The 27,013-nt window shown below is 45.7% G+C and overlaps 1 protein-coding gene across 1 annotated transcript in view; it reads left to right on the top strand.

The window, feature by feature from the left end:
• The window catches only part of LOC141080395 (ubiquitin-conjugating enzyme E2 G1-like), a 49,238-nt gene extending 31,493 nt beyond the window's left edge, over nt 1-17,745 (top strand). Inside the window, exon 6 of the mRNA XM_073565579.1 lies at nt 17,101-17,745. The gene's annotated coding sequence lies outside the window, so the exon portion shown is untranslated. The remainder of the gene's footprint in view (nt 1-17,100) is intronic.
• Nucleotides 17,746-27,013: the final 9,268 nt, after the last annotated feature.

The raw sequence follows: 27,013 nt of genomic DNA, 5'->3' as shown, positions 1-27,013 counted from the left end.
ACGTTTTTATTGGTGCCATTTTCAGGCACGTGACATTTTTATCGCTTTTTATTCCGATTTTTGGGACGCAGAATGAAGAAAAACCAGCGTTTCATGAATTTCTTTTGGGGGGGTGCGTTTACACCGTTCCGCGTGCGGTAAAATTGATAAAGCGGTTTTATTCTTCGGGTCAGTACGGTTACAGCGATACCTCATTTAGGTCTTTTTTTTGTTTTGTCGGTTTTATGCAATGAAAACTATTTTATATAAATTATTTTTGTATCGCTTTATTCTGCGAGCTATAACTTTTTTATTTTTTCACTCATGATGCTGTATGGCAGCTCGTTTTTTGCGGGACAAGATGACGTTTTCAGCGGTGCCATGGATATTTATATGCGTCTTTTTGATCGCACGTTATTACACTTTTTGGCGGTGTGATAATAAATCATTATTTTTTTTGCCTTTTTTATTTTTTAAGGGGCTCGCTAAAGGGGTTAACTAATGGGACAGTTTTATAGGGCAGGTCGTTACGGACGCGGCGAAACCTAATATGTGTACTTTTATTGTTGTGTTTTTTTTTTTTTGTTTGTTTTTTTTTTTTCTTAACTTTATTACATAGTCCCAGGTGGGACATCACTGTCCTGTGACCACTGATCTGTCACATCACAGATCACTGTGACAGATCAGCGATCTGTCACAGGCACTGCTGCAGACTTCCTCATGCCTGCGCTTTGCAGGCACTGAGGAAGTCAGCTCCCTGCAGGCCCCCGTCACCATCTTGGATTTGGGGGCCTGCAGGGAAGGAGCCCCCAGCAGCAGCGCTGCACATTGCGCTGCCGTGGGTGGCTCAGGGAAGCACGGAGGGAGCCCCCTCCCTGCCGATGCTTCCCTTTAACCCCCGGTACACCGCGATCATGTTTGATCGCGGTGTGCAAGGGGTTAACGTGTCGGGGAAGGTCCGTGACCGCCCCTGACACATTGTGCCAGGTGTCAGCTGTGATAATCAGCTGACACCCGGCCACGATCAGCGGCGCTCACCACGTGGGCGCCGCTGATCGCGCTAGACGTACTATCCCGTCCATGGGCATAGGGGCCCGGGTCCCATGGACGGGATAGTACGTCTGATGTTAGAAAGGGGTTAAGAACTCCTCCAGCTCTGCTACTTCAGCCCAGGAGGATGAGAAGACCTGCATGGATGGCCAGGACAGCGACGGCAGGCCTGAGCACTAGAGTAGTGGTTAGGGGTCGGGTCCTGGTCCCCGGGAGAGGCGCTGACTTTGTCTCAGCAGCAGTGCTCCGGCGCCCCATCGCGGCCCCCCCCCCCCCCCCCCCCCAGCTCTTGGCGTTTACTGCGGGTAGGTCAAAAATTTAGTCCCCGGCTTTTCCGGCCTACTAGGCCGCAATTTGAATAGCGCCGCCGCCCCCCTCCTTGGCACCTCTTGTCTCATACGAGAGGTGCAATCCTAGTCTCGGGGGGCCATGAAATTTACCTCAGCCTGCTCTGGAAATAGGCTGTGAGGCGTGCACTCTGCTGGCTACTGGGTGACACCACAGGGCCAATGCTATTCCTCCCGGGGACACAGCACAGGATCAGGGTAAGCTGCATCTGCCCTCAGAACAAAGCTTAAGCCCTTCCTGGCACATTCCCTGCAGCTGCAGACCAGAATCTGCCTTTACCCTTTCAGGAGTGCTATGTCTCAATCTAAGGAGGCTAAACGGGCTGCTAAGAAGCACACTGTTTTTTTTTACCGTGTGTACGATGTGCAAGACTGCCGTGCCCAGACTAATCTGTTATGCATGGACTGCGACCTGGCCTGCGCTCAAATGCCCCTCGCCGCCGCTGCTGCGGGGCTTCCTGCGTTTAGTCCCCCCTGAGTGGGCTGCGTCCCTGTCACGGTCGGTGGAGTCACTGACCCAGGCCATAGACTCCCTCCAGGAAGCCTCTAAGTCAGAAAGCATCTTTACCGCCTGAGCAGGGCTCTGATGACGGCGGGGAACCGTCCACCAGCTGGGGCCGTACTCGCTCAAGGGATGGTCAGGCTAGAAAGCGGACCCATGATGCGTCCCCTAGTCACGCTTGCGCTTCAGCACTGGCGAGTCCTGTCTATCGCTCTCCCTCTCCTATTCACAGCGAGCACAACTCTGAATTAGAATCTGACACGTCAGCCCCTCAGAATCCTCCAACTCAGAGTTCCCCAACTCCAGTCCTCAAGGCCCACCAACAGGTCATGTTTTCAGGATTTCCCTTGTATTGTACAGGTGATGCAATTATCACCTCTGGGCAATACTAAGGAAATCCAAAAAACATGACCTGTTGGTGGGCCATGAAGACTGGAGTTGGAGAACCCTGCTCCAACTGACCAAGAGTCGCTTGAATGTCTTATAGAATCAGTCAACAGGATTCTGGAGTTGGATGAGGAAAATATTCCCGCTCCAGCACACGCTATCTCATTTAAGAGGACCAAACGTGTACGCGGGTTATTTGCCAGCCATCCGGAGTTTAAGGACATTGTCCAGAAACCCAGGTATCGGCCACATAAGCGGTTCACAGGGCAAGTGTCTACGGAGACTAAATACCCTTTTGCTCCAGACCTAATGAAGGATTGGTTACAGTCCCCTTTGGTGGACTCTCCTGTATCGCGTCTCGCTTCTAAAACGCTCCTATCCGTCGCTGAGGGCTCCTCTGTTAGGAACGGCAGAACGCACTAAATAATAAGGTGCGTTCGCCGCTCAGGGTCCACCATGCAGTAGGTGATATAACCGCTGCTAAGTGGTGGCAGGAGCAATATGGCGGTAATGCGCACAGGGTTAAACGTCACCCAGGTGTGCAGAGCAATCTCTGTTAAGTCACACGAATGCCTAATAAATACAAATACAAAAGACTGAGCCTGTTGAGGTCACAGTACTCAGTATAAATACACACACGGTATCAGGTCACAGGAGTAGCGCAAGACGGCGGCACTACGTCTGTCTAGACCTACCATGTGTGCGGCGTCGCAGCTGCGGACGCAAAGTGGGGCTGCTACTGCAGCGCGGCCTGGACACTGCCGCTAATCGACAAGGCTAAGGCGCAAGCGCAATATCGGACGCTAGCAGCTGTGGATGTTGCAGCAGAGGAGCGCTGGCACTGATTCTAAACTCTGTCCCTAACCACATACGTAATATCAGAGGGAAGGGGTTTTATAAGGAGTCATTCACCAGAATCATACATCCTTCCTCATACACACAGCAGCAAGTAAGTTTACTAGTGCATGGTGGAACAACCATGCGCGCCTTTTATAGCAGCCAGGACCTTCCGCAAGCTTCCAGGTCTCTGAGATGGACAAATGAGATCTGGAGCGGGACCTGAGCACATGACTCCTGATCTCCAATGGGAGATCGTCCCATGAGCATGCTCAGTAGGAGGACAGAAGGACTTAAGGCCCTTCAACATTTAGCGATGCACCAGCGATCTGACCCGGTCAGGACCACTGGTGCATCGCTAAATGATCGCTAGTGAGCTTTCACACAGACCTCACAGCGATGCAGCAGCGACGCAGCGCACGATACTCACCTTTCACACACAGCGATGAAGACGTCCTTCCGCCCGCCTCCACGCGTCGCTCGTCGTCACAGCAGGAAGCCCCAGCAGGAAGCAGACGACGAGAAATGGAGCCGGACATTCTCGCGCGATCAGCGATAACCAGCGGGGGAGCCGGTCGGAGGTAAGTATCACACATAGCGATATTACTAGCAATATCGCTATAACGTCATAAAATCGGTGACGTTATAGCGATATCGCTATGTGTAAAACCCCCTTTAGCCTCAGGAGAGATTTGTTGCAAGGGAATCTCCTCTGCAGTAGATAAACAGCAGGAGACTGCAGAATGTGAGGGTCTGGATCCCTGCAGAGCAAACGCAGAAATCCGACGCCTAACATCCTCAATCAGAAACCCCTCCGATCGTCAAATTGACTACCTTGCCCGCTCAGTTTTTGAAGCTTCAGAAGCGGCGCTTTTTCCATCCTTCGCGGTGACTTGGGTCACTAGGGCAATGGCCGCTTGGGCAGAAGTCTTAATTACTGCCTTCCAGGGTACCAATCTTCCTCCGGAGGCACCCAGGGTCACCAGGCTGATAATTCACGCAGCAGACTTTGTAGTAGACGCTTCTTTGGATGCCGCCAATTGCGCTGCTCAAACTGCCGCTAATGCAATCTCCATTAGAAGAGCTCTATGGCTCTGCGACTGGTGGGCTGATGCCACATCTAAAAGATCGTTGATTTCCCTGCCCTATCAGACTGGTCGTCTTTTTGGAGAGAAACTGGACCAGCTCATTTCTGATACTACCGGGGAAAAGAGTAAATTCCTTCCTCCACAAAAGGCTGTTTGGCCGTTTCGGAGCCAACAGCCGACGCGTTTTCGACCTTCTCACAACAATTCCGGTTGGTCCTCCACTACCTTCTCTTCTGGATCAAGTCGGTCCCCGCGCGGAGACAGAGGCTCCCAGGTCTCATACAGACCTAACCGCTCTTGGAAGCCAAGGGCATCTGGATCTAGCCAGACCAGTCATTCTACACAATGACTTGTTGCGGTATCCGGCAGACACCGACAAAGTAGGCGGTCGTCTACTTTCCTTCAGTTACACCTGGCTCACGGTAGTCCACGACAAGTGGGTCAGGGAGCTGGTGTCCTCCGGATACAAGATAGAATTTTCGTTCCCCCCCAAGAAAAAGACAAGAGCCTTCCTTCGGGCTGTTCAGGCTCTGCAAAGGGTCGGAGTAATAATTCCGGGCCATCATCACGAAAGGTTCAGGGGTTTTTATTCAAACCTTTTTGTGGTTCCAAAGAAGGACCGGATGATGCAACCCAACTGTTCAGTTTGTCGAGGTACGGCGATTCCGAATGGAATCTCTCCGATCAGTTGTCGCTTCCATGGAAAAAGAAGAGTTTGAGTTCCTAGTATCCATCGACATCAAGGACGCTTACCTTCACATTCCGATCTGCCCGTCCCACTAGCAGTTCCTGCGTTTTTGCAATTCATGAGGAACTCTTCCAGTTTGTTGCCTTGCCCTTCGGACTCGCCACCGCCCCCAGGGTCTTTACCAAGGTCATGGCGGCTGTCATGGCCATTCTCCACTCTCGGCGAGTGGTGGTGTTACCGTATCTGGACGGACCTGCTCATCAAGGGTCCGTCCTTTCCAGCCTGCAAGGAATCCGTGGATATAACAGTAAATACACTTTCTCGCCTGGGCTGGAAGATAAACTTCGAAAAGTCTTTCCCAAAACTGGCCCAGCAGATTTCCATTTTAGGAATGATCTTGGACACTTCCCACAGGTTGGTCATTCTCCCTCCAGAAAAGACCCAAGCCTTACAACAGGCAGCACAGACTCTTTCCCGACCGGTTTATCACTCCATTCGTTTTAGCATGAGAGTTCTCGGAAAGATGGTGGCAGCGATGGAAGCAGTTCCATTCGCACAGTTCCATCTCCATCCCTTACAACACGCGTTGCTGTTAGCCTGGGACAAGAACCTGTTCTCCCTGGACCGTCGGTTTGTTCTGTCCCTGCGGGCCAGACAAGCCCTCAAGTGGTGAACACTGAAGTCCTCCCTGAGTCAAGGGAGGTCTTTTCTCCCAGTAAGGCTAGTTTCACACTAGCGTTTTTGAGCGCAGCGACGGCCTGCGCACGGCCGCCGCTAAGCCCCGCCCCCTGCCGCGCCTCTGCCTGTAGCTCCGCCTACCGGCGCATGACACTGCATGCGCCCTGCGTCCCCTATCTTTATCACTGGGGGTGCAGGCCTTGCGCAGTATGCGTTTGGCGGTGCATGCGCCTTTTTGACGGTGCGCCGGCGCAACCAAACTGCAGCAGGTTGCGTTTGGCGCAGGTCGGCGCACCGTTAAAAGGACGCATGCGCCGCCAAACGCATACTGCGCACGGCCTGCGCCCCCAGTGATAAAGATAGGGGACGCAGGGCGCATGCAGCGTCATGCGCCGGTAGGCGGAGCTACCGGAGGAGGCGCGACGGGGTGGGGCTTAGCGGCGGCCGTGCACAGGCCGTCGCTGCGCTCAAACGCTAGTGTGAAACTAGCCTAAGATGGTCGTTAGTAACCACCGACACAAATCTTCTGGGCTGGGGTGCAGTGTTTCGTCACCACACGGCACAGGGTCGTTGGTCAACTCGAGACTCGCGTCTCCCCATCAACATCTTGGAGATACGTGCGATCAGGCTAGCTCTACGGAGTTTCCACCATCTCCTCGCAGGTCACAACATCCGGATCCAATCCGACAACGCTATGGCTGTAGCGTATATCAACCTCCAGGGAGGTTCCCGGCAGGGCTGTGGAGTCGGTAAGCCACAGTTGCGACTCCGACTCCTGGATTTTATCAGGCTCTGACTCTGACTCTGACTCCTTCATAAATGGCCAATTCATAACAACAAATTTACTGTTGTAAAATATTAAACATCGTGCTTATTCAGTTTCTCACCATCATATAAGTAATCAGACCACTTAGAGAAAAAACTACATTAGAATACAATTAGAATGTAGCAAATAACTTTTATAAACTTAACTAAACTCTAAGTAAATATGCAATAAACACTTATGCAGTTAATAAGAAGAAATCTATAAATTTGTCCTCAGAAAAAGTATTGCCTCTGTCAGATCCTCCTTCATGGATGCCCTCAAATCTGATCTAATTATTTTGAGAGCAGAGAACAACCTCTCTACACTAACTTGTGTTGGTGGCAAAGCAGTAACCACTCGGGCAACATCTCTGACAATGTCAGGATACAGAGGAATCGCTTGTTGCACTGTTATTTTTGATGAACGGTCAAATTTCTCAATTTCTTTTAGTGCACATGAAAAATTCTGCTGAAATGTACTGGCTGTGTTCCTTGATGGGGATGACTCTTCTATGCGGGAACGCTTTGCACGGTCCTTGCGATCCAAATATTTTTCAAAATTAAATTCTTCATCAGTTGATGATGAGGGTGAAGATGTGGCAGGACGACCAAATTCTTCTTGTTCCTCCTGACTGTTCTGCAACCCTTTCATCCTTACTGCTATTTCAAACAGAGCTTCTTTTCCTTTACTTAGCTGTTGATCATCTAGAAGAATCCGATGCATTGGGTCTACATAAACAGCTGCCAAAAGAATGTTATTTTGTAATAGTAGCTCCTCTCTCTGTTTCATTGATGTAGCAATGCCACTTGCAATTAACCCTCCTCTTTGGGACAGGCGAAACATCAGGTTCTTCCACTCCTTTAAGAAAATACCTGGAGTTAAGTCCTCTGCTTGTAATTTTTTAGTCACTGTAAATGGGTGCTCTAGCAATTTTTCCAGCTCAGTCACCTGATTCCACTGACTTTCATTTAGCGTCAGTTGAGGGTTAGCCATGTCTACAAGAAAGGTTTTCAGTTCAACCAAGCGCTGAATCATTAAGTAAGTACTGCCCCATCGTGTGGCTTGATCAATAATTGCCCCTTTTCCAGCACGTCTCTTCAAAATTGAGTCAACTTTAGGGGTTCTGGCAACAGTAGCCAATTTTCTCACCTTGCCAATCAGTGCAGCAGCATGTCCTTCTTGCAGACTGTCTCTTATAGCCAGCTGTAGCGTATGCACAACACAGCACATGTGATGAATGAAAGAACATATTGACACAGTTTCAACAAGATCTTCTAAACTATCATGTTGCTGTTCATCTGAAGCAACTTCAGTTTGCTCCTCAGTTACAATACTGTGTTCCTCTATTTCAAACATTTCTGTGTCTGTGGACCCAGAATGTTCTTCTAGCTGCTGGTCACCATCATTACTCTCATTCATTAGCTTAATAGTACTTATCATATTTGAAGCATTGTCAGTTATGACAGAAAGAACTTGCTCTTTTTTAAGTTCATAGTCTTGTAGAACCTTTTCCACCAAGACCTGGAGAAACTCACTGGTGTGATGAGTTTTGGTGTCTTACTGCCAATGTCTTGGTAACTATTTCATTTTTGTCACAAACAAATCGGACATTGATGGCAAAATAGTTCACTCTGTGACGTGTGCAGGCATCCATTTTAAGAAACAGAAAGCGTCCCTTGAGAGTTTTTTTAAGTTCTTCCTTTTGTTTAAAAGCTTCTTCGATTACTAATTTTCTAATACTCTCTCTCTCCAGAGAAACACCAAGCTTGCGGGCCATTTCCCCATTCAGACACACAAAAGCTGGTCGTGAAAATAATGAAATAGGCACACTATCCTTTACAACAAGCTCTATGATCTGTTTTTTAAATGTATCTACTGTCATTGTCACAGTAACTTTGTCACTGACAAAATATCTTGCAACTGATGGCTGCAAAGTTCTCTGCTCCTTTGTTTGGCTGGAAGAGCTGGGCACTGGTTCATTGGTTTGGATGCAGTCTTTCTCATCCACTGCTTTCAGTACTTCTGGATGAAAGCGCTGTAAATGTCTCTTTAGATTAGAAGCTCTGGTAGGAGCATTTTTATCTTTGCCTGAATATGCACTCATCTTGGCTTCACAGCATTTGTTTTCGTCTGGATCATTTGTCATACACTGACAGACATAATGTTTTCTATCTTGAGTGATGGTGAAATGTTCAAATACAGCTGATTTAATGTGATGCTGCTTTGGCATTCTCAGGTTTTTAATTCTGCATTCACAATCCAAATGACAATTGTTTTTCCTAAAAACAATTGTACAAAATTATTGGCAGGTCGTACAACTGATATAGTGGTCAGTAATACTGTTATTATTCCTCATGTACTCACAGTTAACTGATGCAAAGTTTGTTGAAAGGATAATACTTCTTACAGTCTTCCTCTTCTGAGTAGCAGGCAGCTGTGAGATGCTTGGAAGACGCACACCTAGTATGATCTAGTCTAGAGGAGGAGCTTTACTACTAAGAATTTGCAACACATTTTCACTTTCAGTTTCATACATTGTAAGTAGGGGGGTTGGGGCAGCATGAGGTTAACCAAGTATAAGATTAGATAAGGGCAGTGGAGAACAGTGACACACAAGAAGTAAGAAATGTCTCTATCTCCAGCAGAACTGCTTATCACTGTTGTTCATAGTTTGACAGAACATATATATTTGAGTAACATTTATAAAATTCATATGAAAGTTCAATTATGAAATATTAATACATTTTTTTTAAAGTCGGAGTCGGTACATTTCTTCCGACTCCAACCAAAACTAACTACGACTCCGACTCCACAGCCCTGGTTCCCGGAGTAGGATGGCCATGCACGAAGTGAGTCACATCCTCTATTGGGCCAAGACCAACCATTTGCCCATCTCAGCAATCCACATCCCGGGCGTAGAGAATTGGGCGGCAGATCTCTTCATCCGGAAGTCTTTCAGCAGATGTCATCGTTGGGGGACTCCGGATGTTGAGCTCATGGCCTCAAGACTAAACAAGGTCCCTCGATTCATTGTGCTATCCATGCGCCATCGGAGCGGACGCCCTAGTTCTGTCGTGGCACCGGTTCCGGCTCCCGTACATCTCACACCCCCCCTAGTCGCGCCAGATTGGCCGTGCCGGGCATGGTATGCAGAACTGATGCAACTGGTCGCTGACGTCCCCTGGTGACTTCCAGATCGCATGGACCTACACTCTCAGGGTCCGCTTTACCACCAGAACTCCGGGGCCCTGTCTTTGACAGCGTGGCCGTTGAATCCTGGATTTTAGCACAGGCTGGGTTCTCTCACGACGTGATTTCCACCATGATTAGTGCTAGGAAGCCTGTGTCCATGCGCATCTATCACCGCACCTGGAAAACCTTCTTTTCATCGTGCAAAGATCATGGTCGATCCCCTCTGGTGTTTTCCATTCCGGCCATATTGGAATTCCTTCAATCCGGTTTAAAGTCAGGCCTCGCGCTTAGCTGGCTCAAGGGCCAGATTTCGGCCTTGTCAGTGCTATTCCAACACAAAATTGCCACCAAACTTCAGGTCAAAACGTTCATTCAGGGAGTCTCCCATATGGCGCCTCCGTATAGAAGGCCATTGGAGTCATGGGACCTTAACCTGGTTCTCGGGGCCTTACAGGAGGCTCCTTTCGAATTGCTGCAGGACGTGCCACTGACTGTCCTCTCTTGGAAGGTGGTCTTTCTAGTGGCAATTGCGTCAATCAGACAAGTTTTGGAATTGGCAGACCTGTCCTGCCACCGTCCGTTCCAGAACTATCATCAGGACAAGGCAGTTCTCAGGACGTCCCCGTCCTTCCTGCCCAAAGTCGTATCCTCTTTCCATCTCAACGAGGAAATTGTTTTGCCTTCCTTCTGTCCGGCACCAGTCCATCGCATTGAGAAGGCCCTCCACACCCTGGATGTGGTTAGGGCGCTGAGACGGTACATCTCGCGGACGGCTCCCTTCCGCAAGTCAGATGCCCTGTTCATACTTCCAGAGGGGCATAGGAAGGGTCTAGGCGCTTCAAAAGCAACGCTAGCCAGGTGGATTCGCTTGGCAATTTAGGAATCCTACCGTGTCAGGAACGCGCCTGTCCCAGTAGTGATTAAGGCACACTCTAACCGCTCAGTGGGCACCTCTTGGCCATTCGGCACCAGGCCTTGGCAGAACAGGTCTGCAAGGCTGCGACTTGGCCCAGTCTGCATACTTTTACAAAACATTACCAAATTCATTCTCAGGCATCTGCGGATGCAGTTCTCAGCAGACGCATCCTGCAATCGGCAGTACCACAGTTATATATATTTTTTTTCTCGTCAATACATATTATATTCAGTATGTAAAAAAGGCTTCTGACAGGTCACTGATCCCTCAGTGACCTGCCCCCTATCGGTATAAATAGCTAAGCAGAGCACCACACCCAGGCGCTCCAGAGCACGAGCATATTAACTGAAAATTACGAATAAAGATTAACCCCTTCACCCCCAAGGGTGGTTTGCACGTTCATGACCGGGCCAATTTTTACAATTCTGACCACTTTATGAGGTCATAACTCTGGAACGCTTCCATGGATCCCGGTGATTCTGACATTGTTTTCTCGTGACATATTGTACTTCATATTAGTGGTAAAATTTCTTTCAAATAACTTGCGTTTATTTGTGAGAAAAACGGAAATTTGGCGAAAATTTTGAAAATTTCGCAATTTTCCAACTTTGAATTTTTATGCCCTTAAATCACAGAGATACGGCACACAAAAAACTTGATAAGGCTGGTTTCACATTAGTGCTTTTTAAGCGCACGCACGGCCGGGGGTAGCTCCGCCCCCGAGCCGGCTCTCTGCCCGGCGTGCCCGCCCCTTGCTTGTAGCGCCACCTCCTAGCGCACCTGCGATCGGCGCACCCTATCTTTAGCATAGGGTGCGCAGATCGTGCGCTGGCCTTGCGCTTTGACCTGCGCTGCGCACTTTTGACGGTGCGCCGTGCGCGCCAAAATCTGAAAAGTATGATTTTGGCGCGCACGGCGCACCGTCAAAAGTGCGCAGCGCAGGTCAAAGCGCAACTAGCGCACGGCCTGCACACGATCTGCGCACCCTATGCTAAAGATAGGGTGCGCCGATCGCAGGCGCCGCTGTGCGCTAGGAGGCGGCGCTACAAGCAAGGGGCGGGCACGCCGGGCAGAGAGCCGGCTCGCGGGCGGAGCTACCCCCGGCCGTGCGTGCGCTTAAAAAGCGCTAATGTGAAACCAGCCTTACTAACATTTCCCACATGTTTACTTTACATCAGCACAATTTTGGAACCAAAATTTTTTTTTGTTAGGAAGTTATAAGGGTTAAAAGTTGACCAGCGATTTCTCATTTTTACAACACCATTTTATTTTTAGGACCACATCACATTTGAAGCCACTTTGAGGGGTCTATATGATAGAAATTACCCAAAAGTGACACCATTCTAAAAACTGCACCCCTTAAGGTGCTCAAAACCACATTCAAGAAGTTTATTAACCCTTTAGGTGCGTCACAGGAATTTTTTTGAATATTTAAAAAAAATGAACATCTAACTTTTTTTCATAAAAAAATAATTCAGGTTCAATTTTTTTTATTTTACCAAGGGTAACAGGAGAAATTGGACTGCAAAAGTTATTGTGCGATTTGTCCTGAGTACGCAGATACCTGATATGTGGGGGGGAACGACTGTTTCGGCGCATGGCAGAGCTCAGAATGGAAGGAGCGCCGTTTTACTTTTTCAATGCAAAATTGGCTGGAATTCAGATTGGACGCCATGTCACGTTTGGAGAGTCCCTGATGTACCTAAACAGTGGAAACCCCCTACAAGTGACCCCATTTTGGAAACTAGACCCCCCAAGGAACTTATCTAGATATGTGGTGAGAACTTTGAACCCACAAGGGCTTTACAAAAGTTTATAACGTACAGCGGTACAATTAAAAAATCATATTTTTTCCACAAAAATGATCTTTTCACCCCAATTTTTATTTTCCCAAGGGTAACAGGACCCTAAAAGTTATTGTGCAATTTGTCCTGAGTACGCTGATACCCCACATGTGGGGGTAAACCACTATTTGGGCGCATGGCAGAGCTCGGAAGGGAAGCAGCGCCATTTGACGTTTTTGGCAGGAATTGAGATCGGACACCATGTCGCGATTGGAAAACCCCTGAAGTACCTAAACTGTGGAAACCCCCCACAAATGACCCCATTTTGGAAACGACCCCCTAAGGAACTTGTCTAGATGTGTGGTGAGCACTTTGACCCCCCCCAGTGCTTCACAGAAGTTTATAACGCCCGGGCGTGAAAATAAAAAAATTCGTATTTTTTCCACAAACATGATCTTTTAGTCACCATTTTTTTTATTTTCCCAAGGGTACCAGGAGAAATTGGACCCCAAAAGTTGTTGTCCAATTTGTCCTGAGTATGCTGATACCCCATATGTGGGAGAAAACTACTGTATGGGCACATGTCGGGGCTCGGAAGGGAAGTAGTGACGTTTTGGAATGCAGACTTTGATGGAATGGTCTGCGGGTGTCATGTGCGTTTGGAGAGCCCCTGATGTACCTAAACTATTGAAACTCCCCACAAGTAACCCCATTTTGGACACTAGACCCCCCACGGAACTTATCTAGATGTGTGGTGAGCACTTTGAACCCCCAAGTGTTTCACAGAAGTTTATAACACTCGGACGTGAAAATAAAAAAATCATTTTTTTCCACAAAAATGATATTTTTGCCCCCAATTTTTTATTTTCCTAAGGGTAACAGGAGAAATTGGACCCCAAAAATTGTTTTGCAATTTGTCCTGAGTAGGCTGATACCCTACATGTGGGGGTAAAACACTGTTTGGGCGCATGGCAGAGCTTGGAAGGGAAGGAGCACCATTTGACTTTTTCAACTCAGAATTGGCTGGAATTGAGATCAGACGCAATGTTGCATTTGGAGAGCCCCTGATGTGCCCAAACAGTGGAAACCCCAAATTCTAACTCCAACCCGAACCCCAACATGCCCCTCGCCCTAACCCTCGCCCTACCCCAACACACCCCTAGCCCTAACCCTCATGGAAAAATGGAAATAAATACATTTTTTTTATTTTATTATTTTTCCCTAACTAAGGGGGTGATAACGGGGGGTTTGATTTACTATTTATGGCGGTTTTTATTTTTGGCAGCTGTCGCACGCTAAAAGACGCTTTTTATTGTAAAAATAGTTTTTGCATCACCACATATTGAGAGCTATAATTTTTCCGTATTTTGACCCACCGGGTCATGTGAGGTCTTATTTTTTTGCAGGACGAGTTGACGTTTTTATTGGTACCATTTTCGGGCACGTGAAATTTTTTTGATCGCTTTTTATTCCGATTTTTGGGACGCAGAATGAAGAAAAACCAGCGTTTCATGAATTTCTTTTGGGGGGGTGCGTTTACACCATTCCGCGTGCGGTAAAATTGATAAAGCGGTTTTATTCTTCGGGTCAGTACGGTTACAGCGATACCTCATTTAGGTCGTTTTTTTATGTTTTTGTCAGTTTTATGCAATGAAAACTATTTTATATAAAAAATAATTATTTTTGCATCGCTTTATTCTGCGAGCTATAACTTTTTTATTTTTTCGCTGATGATGCTGTGTGGCGACTCGTTTTTTGCGGGACAAGATGACGTTTTCAGCGGTGCCATGGATATTTATATGCGTCTTTTTGATCGCGCGTTATTACACTTTTTGTTTGGCAGTATGATAATAAATCATTATTTTTTGCTTCGTTTTTTATTTTTATTTTTTAAGGGGTTCGCTAAAGGGGTTAACTAATGGGACAGTTTTATAGGGCGGGTCGTTACGGACGCGGCGATACCTAATATGTGTACTTCTATTGTTTTTTTGTTTTTTTTTATTTTTTCCAAAAAATGGATTTATTGGGGGAATATTTTTTTTTTTTTTTCTAATTTATTTGCCGAATTTTTTTTTTTTATTATTATTTTTACACTTTTTTTTTTTTTTTTTTTTTTTTTTTTTTTTCTTTATTAAATAGTCCCAGGTGGGACATCACTGTCCTGTGACAGATCGCTGATCTGTCACATCACAGATCACTGTGACAGATCAGCGATCTGACACAGGCACTGCAGAAGGCTTCCTCATGCCTGCGCTTTGCAGGCACTGAGGAAGCCAGCTTCCTCAGGCCCCCGAAGGCCCCCGTCGCCATCTTGGATTCGGGGGCCTGGAGGAAAGGAGTCCCCCGCAGCAGCGCTGCACATTGCGCTGCCGTGGGGGGCTCAGGGAAGCACGGAGGGAGCCCCCTCCCTGCCGATGCTTCCCTTTAACTCCCGGTACACCGCGATCATGTTTGATCGCGGTGTGCAAGGGGTTAACGTGTCGGGGGCGGTCCGTGACCGCCCCTGACACATTGTGCCGGGTGTCAGCTGTGATAATCAGCTGACACCCGGCCGCGATCAGCGGCGCTCACCATGTGGGCGCCGCTGATCGCGCCCGACGTACTATCCCGTCCATGGGCATAGGGGCCCAGGTCCCATGGTCGGGATATACCGTCGGATGTCAGGAAGGGGTTAAACTACCACAAGATGGATTTCATCAACAGTAGGTTACTGTTCACAATCCTGCTGATAGGTTCCCTTTAAAGGGAAGGTGTCATCCAAAAAAATTTTTTTCAGCAATTGAAAAAATGTGAAGAATTAATGTTTACATTTTCTTAAAAAAGATTATCGTTTGTTTTTAAATTTGTAAAATATGAAAAATAATTTTAAAAAGTTTGGCATTTCCACTTGTTAACACTAGGGGGAGCAGCTACTGAAGTTTGGCACAAAAACCTAGTGCAACTAGCTCACATTACTGCCCTGCAGTAATTATGGGCGGAGTCTGCTGACATGGGTGTAGTGTCACTCCTCTCCTCCCCTTCTGGGTGTTTGCTAAGGGAAAAGAGAGGATGATGTCTAGGAACACAGTGAGCAGCCATTTTGATGGGGCCTGCAAAGTTACTGACGGTCTTTGCATGCAAAGTCTGGATCAGAACAGGTCATCAATCAGCAGAAATGTTTCCTGGATTTCTGTGGAGCAGACAGTCCATCCATGTGTATAAAACACAGCGCTCTATGTACAATCCCTGGCACCGAACAGGGTGCCCCCATAGACCAGCACACTGCTCTCCTGAAATACTCTGTGCTGCTGTCACCCTGCTCCTTCCTCCATATATCAGGCCCCTGTCGCCTCGCTTTCACACATCGCCAGGACAGGATCTGAGGAGAGGAATGGGGTCTTCGGTCACTGAGGATGGCAGGCAGCAAGGATCCTGGGAGCAGGGTGACAGCAGCACAGAGTATTTCAGGAGAGCAGTATCACACGGGATAGGATTAGATACAAGGCTCAGCAGTCAGCATCATACAGGATAGGATTAGATACACGGCTCAGCAGTCAGTATCACACAGGAGAGGATTAGATACACGGCTCAGCAGACAGTATCACACAGGAGAGGATTAGATACACAGCTCAGCAGTCAGTATCACACAGGAGAGGATTAGATACACGGCTCAGCAGTCAGTATCACACAGGAGAGGATTAGATACACGGCTCAGCAGTCAGTATCACACAAGATAGGATTAGATACACAGCTCAGCAGTCAGTATCACACAGGAGAGGATTAGATACACGGCTCAGCAGTCAGTATCACACAGAATAGGATTAGATACACGGCTCAGCAGTCAGTAACACACAGGGGAGGATTAGATACACGGCTCAGCAGGCAGTATCACACAGGAGAGGATTAGATACACGGCTCAGCAGTCAGTAACACACAGGATAGGATTAGATACACAGCTCAGCAGTCAGTATCACACAGGGGAGGATTAGATACACGGCTCAGCAGACTTTCACACTAGACAGTATTACAGATATGCCCACACTGGTGAAACTTCCAGCCCCCCCCCCCAATTATACACTAGACTATGGGCTGTATATGTCACTGTCCTCCTCAGACGGCCATAAAAGCTGTCATAAAAGGGAAGGTGTCAGATTACCGGAGATCACTGGGGCTGTGTGTGAGGAGGCGGAGACAGAGCAGAAGAACACAGTAGAGCAGGAAGCACAGGGCCGAGCCTGGAGTAAGCAGAACAGAGGAGCATAGATGAAAGTCACCCGCACTCACCACTCTCCATCCTCCGGCTCCAGTGAGCGGTTCTCTCCTCTGCTGACCACCTTCTCCATATCTTCAGCCTCTCCTCACAACACAGGACCTGTTATGCCACAAGTGGTCCTGTGATAGAGGGTAAGTGGAGCTCAGCAGATAGCACTGGGCTACAGTAAAATGGCGCCCAGCCACACCTACAGCAGGCAGTGAATGGTGCAGCCCACAGGGGCGTGCCCAGTTCACTGCTACTGAGGCTGCAATGTTAAGAGATAGGGTCGGGAGCCGACTACTGTCTTCTATGTCCAGGGACGGCCATATTTGCAGACTGTATGAGTCCTCCACAGATCTGCAAATCAAGATGGCAGCGCCCAGTAGCTACATTAAAACATTATTACAAACAACCCATAAATCCTAGTTAGTACAACGTTTGCTGAAAAAACATGTTTTGTTATTTACTCTTTTTTTGCAAATTATATAAAATTGCGGCACCTTCCCTTTAAGTAATCATTAGAAAACCTTGTGACAGTACAGTCTTTGCCCTGCAGAATTCAATCAGAACTTGTTCCGCTTTGTAACTGTAACATATTTATTTTCCATTCTAGTGGATGAAGAGCCATCTGAAGAGCAATAGCATTCACAGGCCGAAGCAGAAATGGGTGTTTTACTGACCTGTTTTACCCTCAGTGGGCAGTTTACTTACTGGTTTATTTTATAAATTATATATGATAGACTTCACATTTTTAACTGCAAACCCTGCAGATTGGTTTTCAATCCCACCTGGAGTTCTTTATTTATTCAAATATATATTTTTGCATATGTCTGTTTTCTTTAATAAAGCTGAAGTGGCTTCCTTTACAGCATGAGTCTTTGCATTGTGAAGGGGGTCTTCAAGTGAAACAACGATGATCACATTTGGTTACAGGAAAACTTGCCACACCCATTGGCTAAATGCCTTTTGCCCATAACAAAACTCTTGTGGCTCGGCTACCCCTATGACCTGGAAGTTTAGTCCTGATCTATACCACACTGGCTTTTGCTACAGTTAATTGATTCTTGGATGTCGCAACCTTTTAAATAGAAGCGGGAAGATTCATGAACCGCATTTGGACCTCTTGCTAGACTAGACACTTTAAATCCTCTTTTATATTAACCTTATGCTGTATAATGTCATTTTGTGTATTTTTTTTTTCTTGTTTTGTGAAACTATTTGGTTACAGAATTAAACTATTTTTGAGATGTTTTGATAATTTTTTTTTTTTTTTTGTGTAGTCTTTATTGTAAATTTCAATGTAACAATGAATCTGTATGTGTGCTGCATAGTCAGTGTATATGTGCTAGGTTCCCTGATCACACTGTTAGCAAGGTTTTGTCCCTTGGACAATTTTGAGTGTTCCTGATAGGTGTTTTTTTTTTTTTTGTTTTTTTTTTTTATGCTGATTTCAGAAATGACTTCAGATTTTTCCTTTTACGGAAGGCTTTTGAGAAATGATATGAAACATTATAATCTGTTATTCTAAACTCATATGAACTTTTTCTGAAACAGTATATTCTGAGTTTTTCACTGAAATAGCATAAATCGTTGATCTACACCTATTCAAGCACTTATGTGAATTCTGTGCAGGCGAAATGAATCATTCGGCTGACCGTGTACTGAGCATACCACATCTCCTGGGCAGGGGAGGAATCAAAAGACAATACTGACATACTTGGAGCATGGCTGAATGGATCACGACCTTCAATGCCGTTCGCTGTCCCAATGATATGGAGAGAGCAGAGAGATCATGTAACAGATTGCTACTTCTGCCTTACAAATTTAACAGGATATTCAGCAAAGAACAAATCAATAGAATATCCTAATCTTCCTTCAGCCATAAGACCAGTGCTATACAATGAAAGTCTTCGTGTTCCAAAGCCGCCCAAAGTACAGACAATGGAGGACAACGAAGATGAACTAACAATGTCAGTGGAAAATGAAACTGCTGCAGACCCAGACTTTGAGCCTTCTACATCTAATCCACATATGTTCAGTCAAGCTGAGTGACTTGGTCACAGATTTGAAATTGTCAAAGAGGCAGGCAGAATTATTGGGATCAAGGCTACAAGAAAGGAATTTCTTATTGCCAGGAACAAGAGTTTCTGTTTTATCGCAGTTGTCAAAAAGACCTTAATCAATTTTTCAGCCATGTCGACAGTTTAACCTTTTGCAACGACGTCTTGGGGTTAATGGTGCTCTTGGATGCAAACATGACCAGAAGAAATGGCGACTGTTCGTTGCCTCGTCAGTTTTAAATCTGAAGGCTTTTTTTTTTTTTTTTTACTACACAATGGAAGTATCTATTCTTCTATACCTGCTATACACATGAAATAAATGTATGAGAATATGGAATTACTGTTGACCCACATTAATTATAGAAATTATAACTGGAATGTATGTGGTGCTCTAAAAGTGGTTGCACTTCTTGGACTGCAGCTTGTATATACCAAGTATTGTTGTTTTATTTGTGAGTGGGCCAGTCGTGCACGAGAAATGCACTATTTCAGAAAGGACTGGCCACTCCGCGAAAACCTGGTTGCTGGACAGAAGAATGTTAAACATATCTTTGCTGGATCAGCAATAAGATTATTTCTCACTCCTTTGCATATTAAACTTAGGCTTATGAAGAATTTTGTCAAAGCAATGAACAAAGAATTGGAAGCCTTTTCTTACTTGCAACAGAAATTTCCAAGAATAACTGATGCAAAGATTAACCCCTTCACCCCAAGGGTGGTTTGCACGTTCATGACCGGGCCAATTTTTACAATTCTGACCACTGTCCCTTTATGAGGTCATAACTCTGGAATGCTTCTATGAATCCCGGTGATTCTGACATTGTTTTCTCGTGACATATTGTACTTCATGATAGTGGTAAAATTTCATTCAAATAACTTGCGTTTATTTGTGAAAAAAATGGAAATTTGGTGAAAATTTTGAAAATTTCGCAATTTTCCAACTTTGAATTTTTATGCCCTTAAATCAGAGATACGGCACACAAAAAACTTGATGAGTAACATTTCCCACATGTTTACTTTACATCAGCACAATTTTGGAACCAAAATTTTTTTGCTAGGAAGTTATAAGGGTTAAAAATTGACCAGCGATATCTCATTTTTGCAACACCATTTTATTTTTAGGGACCACATCACATTTGAAGCCACTTTGAGGGGTCTATATGATAGAAAATACCCAAAAGTGACACCATTCTAAAAACTGCACCCCTTAAGGTGCTCAAAACCACATTCAAGAAGTTTATTAACCCTTTAGGTGCATCAGGAATTTTTTGAATATTTAAAAAAAAAAAAATGAATATCTAACTTTTTTTCACAAAATGCTTCAGGTTCAATTTTTTTTATTTTACCAAGGGTAACAGGACAAATTGGACTGCAAAACTTATTGTGCAATTTGTCCTGAGTACGCTGATACCCGATATGTTGGGGGGAACCACTGTTTCGGCGCATGGCAGAGCTCAGAAGGGAAGGAGCGCCGTTTGACTTTTTCAATGCAAAATTGGCTGGAATTCAGATCGGACGCCATGTCACGTTTGGAGAGCCCCTGATGTACCTAAACAGTGGAAACCCCCCACAAGTGACCCCATTTTGGAAACTAGACCCCCCAAGGAACTTATCTAGATATGGTGAGAACTTTGAACCCACAAGGGCTTCACAGAAGTTTACGTACAGCGGTACAATTAAAAAAATATTTTTTCCACAAAAATGATCTTTTCACCCCCAATTTTTATTTTCCCAAGGGTAACAGGACCCTAAAAGTTATTGTGCAATTTGTCCTGAGTACGCTGATACCTGACATGTGGGGGTAAACCACTATTTGGGTGCATAGCAGAGCTCGGAAGGGAAGCAGCACCATTTGACGTTTTTGGCTGGAATTGAGATCTGACACCATGTCGCGTTTGGAAAGCCCCTGATGTACCAAAACAGTGGAAACCTCCCACAAATGACACCATTTTGGAAACTAGACCCCCCAAGGAACTTATCTAGATGTGTGGAGAGCACTTTGACCCCTCCAGTGCTTCATAGAAGTTTATAACGCCCGGGCGTGAAAATAAAAAATTCGTATTTTCTCCACAAACATGATCTTTTAGTCACCAATTTTTTTTATTTTCCCAAGGGTACCAGGAGAAACTGGACCCCAAAAGTTGTTGTCCAATTTGTCCTCAGTACGCTGACACCCCATTTGTGGGAGAAAACTACTGTATGGGCACACGTCGGGGCTTGGAAGGGAAGTAGTGACGTTTTGGAATGCAGGCTTTGATGGAATGGTCTGCGGGTGTCGTGCGTTGGGAGAGCCCCTGATCTACCTAATCTATTGAAACTCCCCACAAGTGACCCCATTTTGGACACTAGACCCCCCCACGGAACTTATCTAGATGTGTGGTGAGCACTTTGAACCCCCCCAAGTGCTTCACAGAAGTTTATGCACAGGCATGAAAATAACAAAAATTGGGGACTAATTGATCATGTTTGTGGAAAAAATATGATTTTTTTATTTTCCCAAGGGTAACAGGAGAAATTGAACCCCAAAAGTTGTCCAATTTGTCGTGAGTACGCTGACACCCCATTTGTGGGAGAAAACTACTGTATGGGCACACGTCGGGGTTCGGAACGGAAGTAGTGACGTTTTGGAATGCAGACTTTGATGGAATGGTCTTCGGGTGTCATGTTGCCTTTGGAGAGCCCCTAATGTACCTAAACAGTGGAAACCCCCCCAAAAATGACATTTTGGACACTAGACCCCCTACGGAACTTATCTAGATGTGTGGTGAGCACTTTGAACCCCCAAGTGCTTCACAGACGTTTATAACGCCCGGGCGTGAAAATAAAAAAAATCATTTTTTTTCCACAAAAATGATATTTTTGCCCCCAATTTTTTATTTTCCTAACGGTAACAGGAGAAATTGGACCCCAAAAGTTGTTTTGCAATTTGTCCTGAGTAGGCTGATACCCTACATGTGGGGGTAAAACACTGTTTGGGCGCATGGCAGAGCTTGGAAGGGAAGGAGCACCATTTGACTTTTTCAAGAATTGGCTGGAATTGAGATCAGACGCCATGTTGCATTTGGAGAGCACCTGATGTGCCCAAACAGTGGAAACCCCCAATTCTAACTCCAACCCTAACGCCAACACACCCCTAACCCTGGCCCTAATGGGAAAATGGAAATAAATACATTTTCTTTTAATTTTATTATTTTTCCCTTACTAAGAGGGTGATAAAGGGGGGTTTGATTTACTATTTATGGCGGTATCTATTTTTGGCGGCTGTCGCACGCTAAAAGACGCTTTTTATTGTAAAAATAGTTTTTGCATCACCACATATTGAGAGCTATAATTTTTCCGTATTTTGACTCACTGAGTCATATGAGGTCTTATTTTTTGCGGGACAAGTTAACGTTTTTATTGATACCATTTTCGGGCGCGTGATATTTTTTTGATCGCTTTTTATTCCGATTTTTGGGACGCAGAATGAACAAAAACCAGCGTTTCATGAATATCTTTTGGGGGGGTGCGTTTACACCGTTTCGCGTGCGGTAAAATCGATAAAGCGGTTTTATTCTTCGGGTCAGTACGGTTACAGCGATACCTCATTTAGGTCTTTTTTTATGTTTTGTCGGTTTTATGCAATGAAAACTATTTTATATAAAAAATTATTTTTGTATCGCTTTATTCTGCAAGCTATAACTTTTTTTTATTTTTTCGCTGACGATGCTGTATGGCGGCTCGTTTTTTGCGGGACAAGATGACGTTTTCAGTGGTACCATGGATATTTATATGCGTCTTTTTGATCACGCGTTATTGCACTTTTTGTTTGGCGGTATGATAATCTTTTTTTGCTTCGTTTTTTATTTTTATTTTTTAAGGGGTTCGCTAAAGGGGTTAACGAATGGGATAGTTTTATAGGGCAGGTCGTTACGGACGCGGCGATACCTAATATGTGTACTTTTATTTTTTATTTTTTTTTATTTAAAAAAAAATGGATTTATTGGGGGAATATTTTTTTTTTTCTAATTTATTTGGCGATTTTTTTTTTTTTTTTTTTTTTTTTTTTTTTTTAAATTAAATTATTTTAACACTTTTTTTTTTTTAACTTTATTACATAGTCCCAGGTGGGACATCACTGTCCTGTGACAGATCGCTGATCTGTCACATCACAGATCACTGTGACAGATCAGCGATCTGTCACAGGCAGTTCTGCAGACTTCCTCATGCCTGCGCTTTGCAGGCACTGAGGAAGTCAGCTCCCTACAGGCCCCCGTCGCCATCTTGGATTTGGGGGCCTGTAGGGAAAGAGCCCCCTCCCTGCCGATGCTTCCCTTTAACCCCTGGTACACCGCGATCATGTTTGATCGCGGTGTGCAAGGGGTTAACGTGTCGGGGGCAGTCCTTGACCGCCCCTGACACATAGTGCCGGGTGTCAGCTGTGATAATCAGCTGACACCCAGCCGCGATCAGTGGCGCTCACCACGTGGGCGCCGCTGATCGCGGTAGACGTACTATCCCATCCATGGGCATAGGGGCCCGGGTCCCATGGACGGGATAGTACGTCTGATGTCAGGAAGGGGTTAAAGAAGGCATTTTTATTGGCCCACAGATCAGAACTATAATGAATGACAGTAGCTTTGATGGTCTTTTGCAAGGTGCTCAACAAGTGGCATAGAGAGCCTTTAAAGATGTGACATTCAACTTCCTTGGCAACAGCAGGGCACCGAGCTTTGAACAACTCATCGACAACATGCTCACAGCATATCCTTTGATGAAATGCAATGTCACTAAAAATGCATTTTCTACATTCTCACTTGGACTTTTTTCCAGGCAATCTTGGTGCTGTTGGCGATGAACAAGGTGAAAGATTTCACCAAGACATTGCGCTGATGGAGAAAAGGTACCAGGGAAAGTAGAGTACATCCATGCTGGCTGACTATTGCTGGAATCTTATTTGAGAAGCATCTGACACGGATAATGAAAGTCATCTGCAAAACACTTTTGAACAATTGCTTTTGCTACTGACATCGATGCACATGTATGTAGTGTCTTGGACATCATAATGTAGACTAGAAACTTGTTTCTTAACCCCTTACTGCCAGATGATGGAGAAGTCTGTCAGCTGGCAGTATCCCCCGCTTTGAGGTGGGCTTCGTCTGTGAGCCCAACTCAAAGCCACATGTCAGCTGTTTTTAACAGCTTACATGTGCCCGCAATAGATGCGAGCGGAATCGCGATCCGCCCGTGCCTATTAATTAGTTAAATGTCCGCTGTTAAACTCTTGCTATGAGTGCTACCCTGCGGTCGGCGCTCATAGCAAGCCTGTATTTCTGCTGCATAGAGGTGATCTGAGCATCACCTCTATGTAGCAGAGGCGATCGCACTATGGTAGCTTCTAGCCTCCTATGGAGGCTATTGAAGCATGCCAAAAGTAAAAAATAAGTGTTTAAAAAAAAGTTCAAATCACCCCCATTTCGCCCCAATCAAAAAAAAAAAAAATCAAACCTACACATATTTGGTATCACCGCATTCAGAATCGCCCGGTCAATGAAAAAAAAATTAACCTGATCTCTAAACGGCGTGGCAATAAAAAAAAAATCAAGAGCCAGAATTATGTATTTTTTGGTCGCCGCGACATTGCATTAAAAAGAACGTATCTGCACAAAAGTGGTGTCATTAATCCCTTCCCGACCATTGACACAGCGTATGTGTCACGAAAGTCGGTGCCAATCCGACCAATGACGCATATGCTGTGTCATGGATTTAAAAGCCCCCCTGCGGGTCGGGTGACCGGGGTCAATGAACGGTCACCCGACCCGCTGGTACAGGGGGCTTTGTACTTCACCACAGGGGGGGTGGCTTTGCCCCCACGTGGCTACGATCGCTCTGATTGGCCGTTTCACTTTTAACAGCCAATCAGAGCGATAGCATCGGACATGGCTGGAGACACCGATCTGCCCCCCCGCCGCTGGATGACAGTGGCGATCGTCTGCCGCTGTCGTCATCTGCTCCCCCGCCTTCCTCCCCTCCCCGCCTTCCAATCACCTCCCCTTCCACCCCCCGTTACCTTCCGAGTGCCGCTGTTGCTTCTGGTGTCCCGCGGTCCTGGATCATGGGCGCCGCCATCTTGAAAATTGGCATGCGCAGTGCGCCCACCGGAATCTGCGGCTGCAGATTCCATTCATTCGTTTTGATCACTGTGATAAACTTTCACAGTGATTAAAATAAAAAGTAAATAACCCCCCCCCTTTATCACCCCTATAGGTAGGCACATATAATAAACTAAAATTTTATATTAGGGTTGGAATTAGGGTTAGGGGTGTGTTGGGGTTAGGGTTAGGATTAGGGATGTTTTGGGGTTAGAGTTGTGGTTAGGGGTGTATTGGGGTTAGGGTTGGAGTTAGAATTGAGGGGTTTCCACTGTTTAGGCACATCAGGGGGTCTCCGAACACAACATGGTGCTACCATTGATTCCAGCCAATTTTGTGTTCAAAAAGTCAAACGGTGCGCCCTCCCTTCCAAGCCCCAACGTGCCCAAACAGTGGTTTACCCCAATGTGCGGTATCAGCGTACTCAGGAAAAATTGCACAACAATTGCACAACTAATTTCTCCTGTTACCCTTGAGAAAATAAAAAATTGAGGGCAAAAAAATTATTTTTGTGGATAAAAAATGATTTATTTTCACATCTATGCGTTATAAACGTCTTTGAAGCACTTGGGGGTTCAAAGTGCTCACCAGACGTCTAGATAAGTTCCTTGGGGGGGTCTAGTTTCCAAAATGGGGTCACTTGTGGGGGGTTTCAACTGTTTAGGCACATCAGGGGCTCTGCAAACGTAACGACGACCGCAGACCATTCCATCAAAGTCTGCATTTCAAAACGTCACTACTTTGATTCCGAGCCCTGACGTGTGCCCAAATAATGATTCCCCCCACATATGGGGTAACAGCGTACTCAGGACAAACTGGACAACAACTTTTGGTGTCCAATTTCTCCTGTTACCCTTGTGAAAATAAAAAATTGCGAGCTAAAAAATCATTTTTTGAGGAAAAAATGTTTTTATTTTCACAGCTTTGCGTTATAAACTTCTGTGAAGCACTTGGGGGTTCAAAGTGCTCACTACACATCTAGATAAGTTCCTTTGGGGGTCTAGTTTCCAAAATGGGGTCACTTGTGGGGGGGTTTCCACAGTTTAGTCACATCAGGGGCTCTGCAAACGTAACATGATGCCCGCAGACCATTCCATCAAATCAGCATTTCAAAACGTCACCACTTCCCTTCCAGGCCCTGACGTGTGCCCAAACAGTGGTTCCCCCCCCCCCACCGATGGGGTACCAGCGTACTCAGGACAAACTACTAAGTTTATCCTGCTACCCTTGTGAAAAAAAAAATTGCGGGCTAAAAATAATTTTTGTTGAGGAAAAAAAATGATTTTTTATTTAAACGGCTCTGCGTTATAAATGTCTGTAAAGCACCTGGGGGTTCAAACTGTTCACTATGAATCTAGATAAGTTCCTTAGGGGGTCTGGTATCCAAAATAGGGTCATTTGTGGGGGAGCTCCAAAGTTTAGGCACACAGGGGCTCTCCAAACACGACATGGTGTCCGCTAACGATTGGAGCTAATTTTCATTTCAAAAAGTCAAATGGCGCTCCTTCCCTTCTGAGCCCTGCCGTGCGCCCAAACAGTGGTCCCCCCCCCCACATATGGGGTACCAGCGTACTCAGGACAAACTGGACAACAACTTTTGTGGTCCAATTTCTCCTGTTAGCTGTATGAAAATAAAAAATAGCATGCTATAAAATCATTTTTGAGGAAAAAAAATGATTTTTTATTTTCACTGCTCTGTGTTATAAACTTTTGTGAAGCACTTCGGGGTTCAAAGTGCTCACTACACATCTAAATAAGTTCCTTAAGGGGTCTAGTTTCCAAAAAAAATGTTCATTTTTTTTAAATATTCAAAAAAATTCCTGTGAAGCACCTGAAGGGTTAATAATCTTCTTGAATGTAGTTTTGAGCACCTTGAGGGGTGCAGTTTTTAGAATGGTGTCACTTTTGGGTATTTTCTGCCATATAGACCCCTCAAAGTGACTTTACAACAAAATTTACAATACCATTTTTTTTTAGGGACCACCTCACATTTAAAGTCACTTTGAGGGGTCTATATGGCAGAAAGTTAGAAATGGAGGAGATCCAAGATGGCCGCCGAAGGAGTAGGACATGCTCAGCTGAGCTCCTGCTCCATCTGAAGCAATCCTCCACATCCAGCCTCGGAACCGGTGACAAAAGGGTCCCGAGACTACCAAGACCATCAAGCCTCATTGGAGGCTGCCTTATTACTGGACTAGAGCCTGTCTGCCCACTAGCAGAGGAATTTTCCTCCGACACGTGAGAAGTAAAGGAGCATAGGTCAGGAGCAAGGCGCAGAAGGTTTGGATCTCCCCACATCTAACCGCTCACTGCGGGTGGGCTGGAAGGTGAGGAG

This window comes from Dendrobates tinctorius, unplaced genomic scaffold (genome assembly GCF_039654945.1).
Source record: "Dendrobates tinctorius isolate UK_male_01 unplaced genomic scaffold, ASM3965494v1 ptg000003l, whole genome shotgun sequence".
Taxonomy (NCBI): Eukaryota; Metazoa; Chordata; class Amphibia; order Anura; family Dendrobatidae; genus Dendrobates; species Dendrobates tinctorius.
Note: the sequence above shows the minus strand (reverse complement) of the source record. Positions and strands in the feature narration are given on the sequence as shown.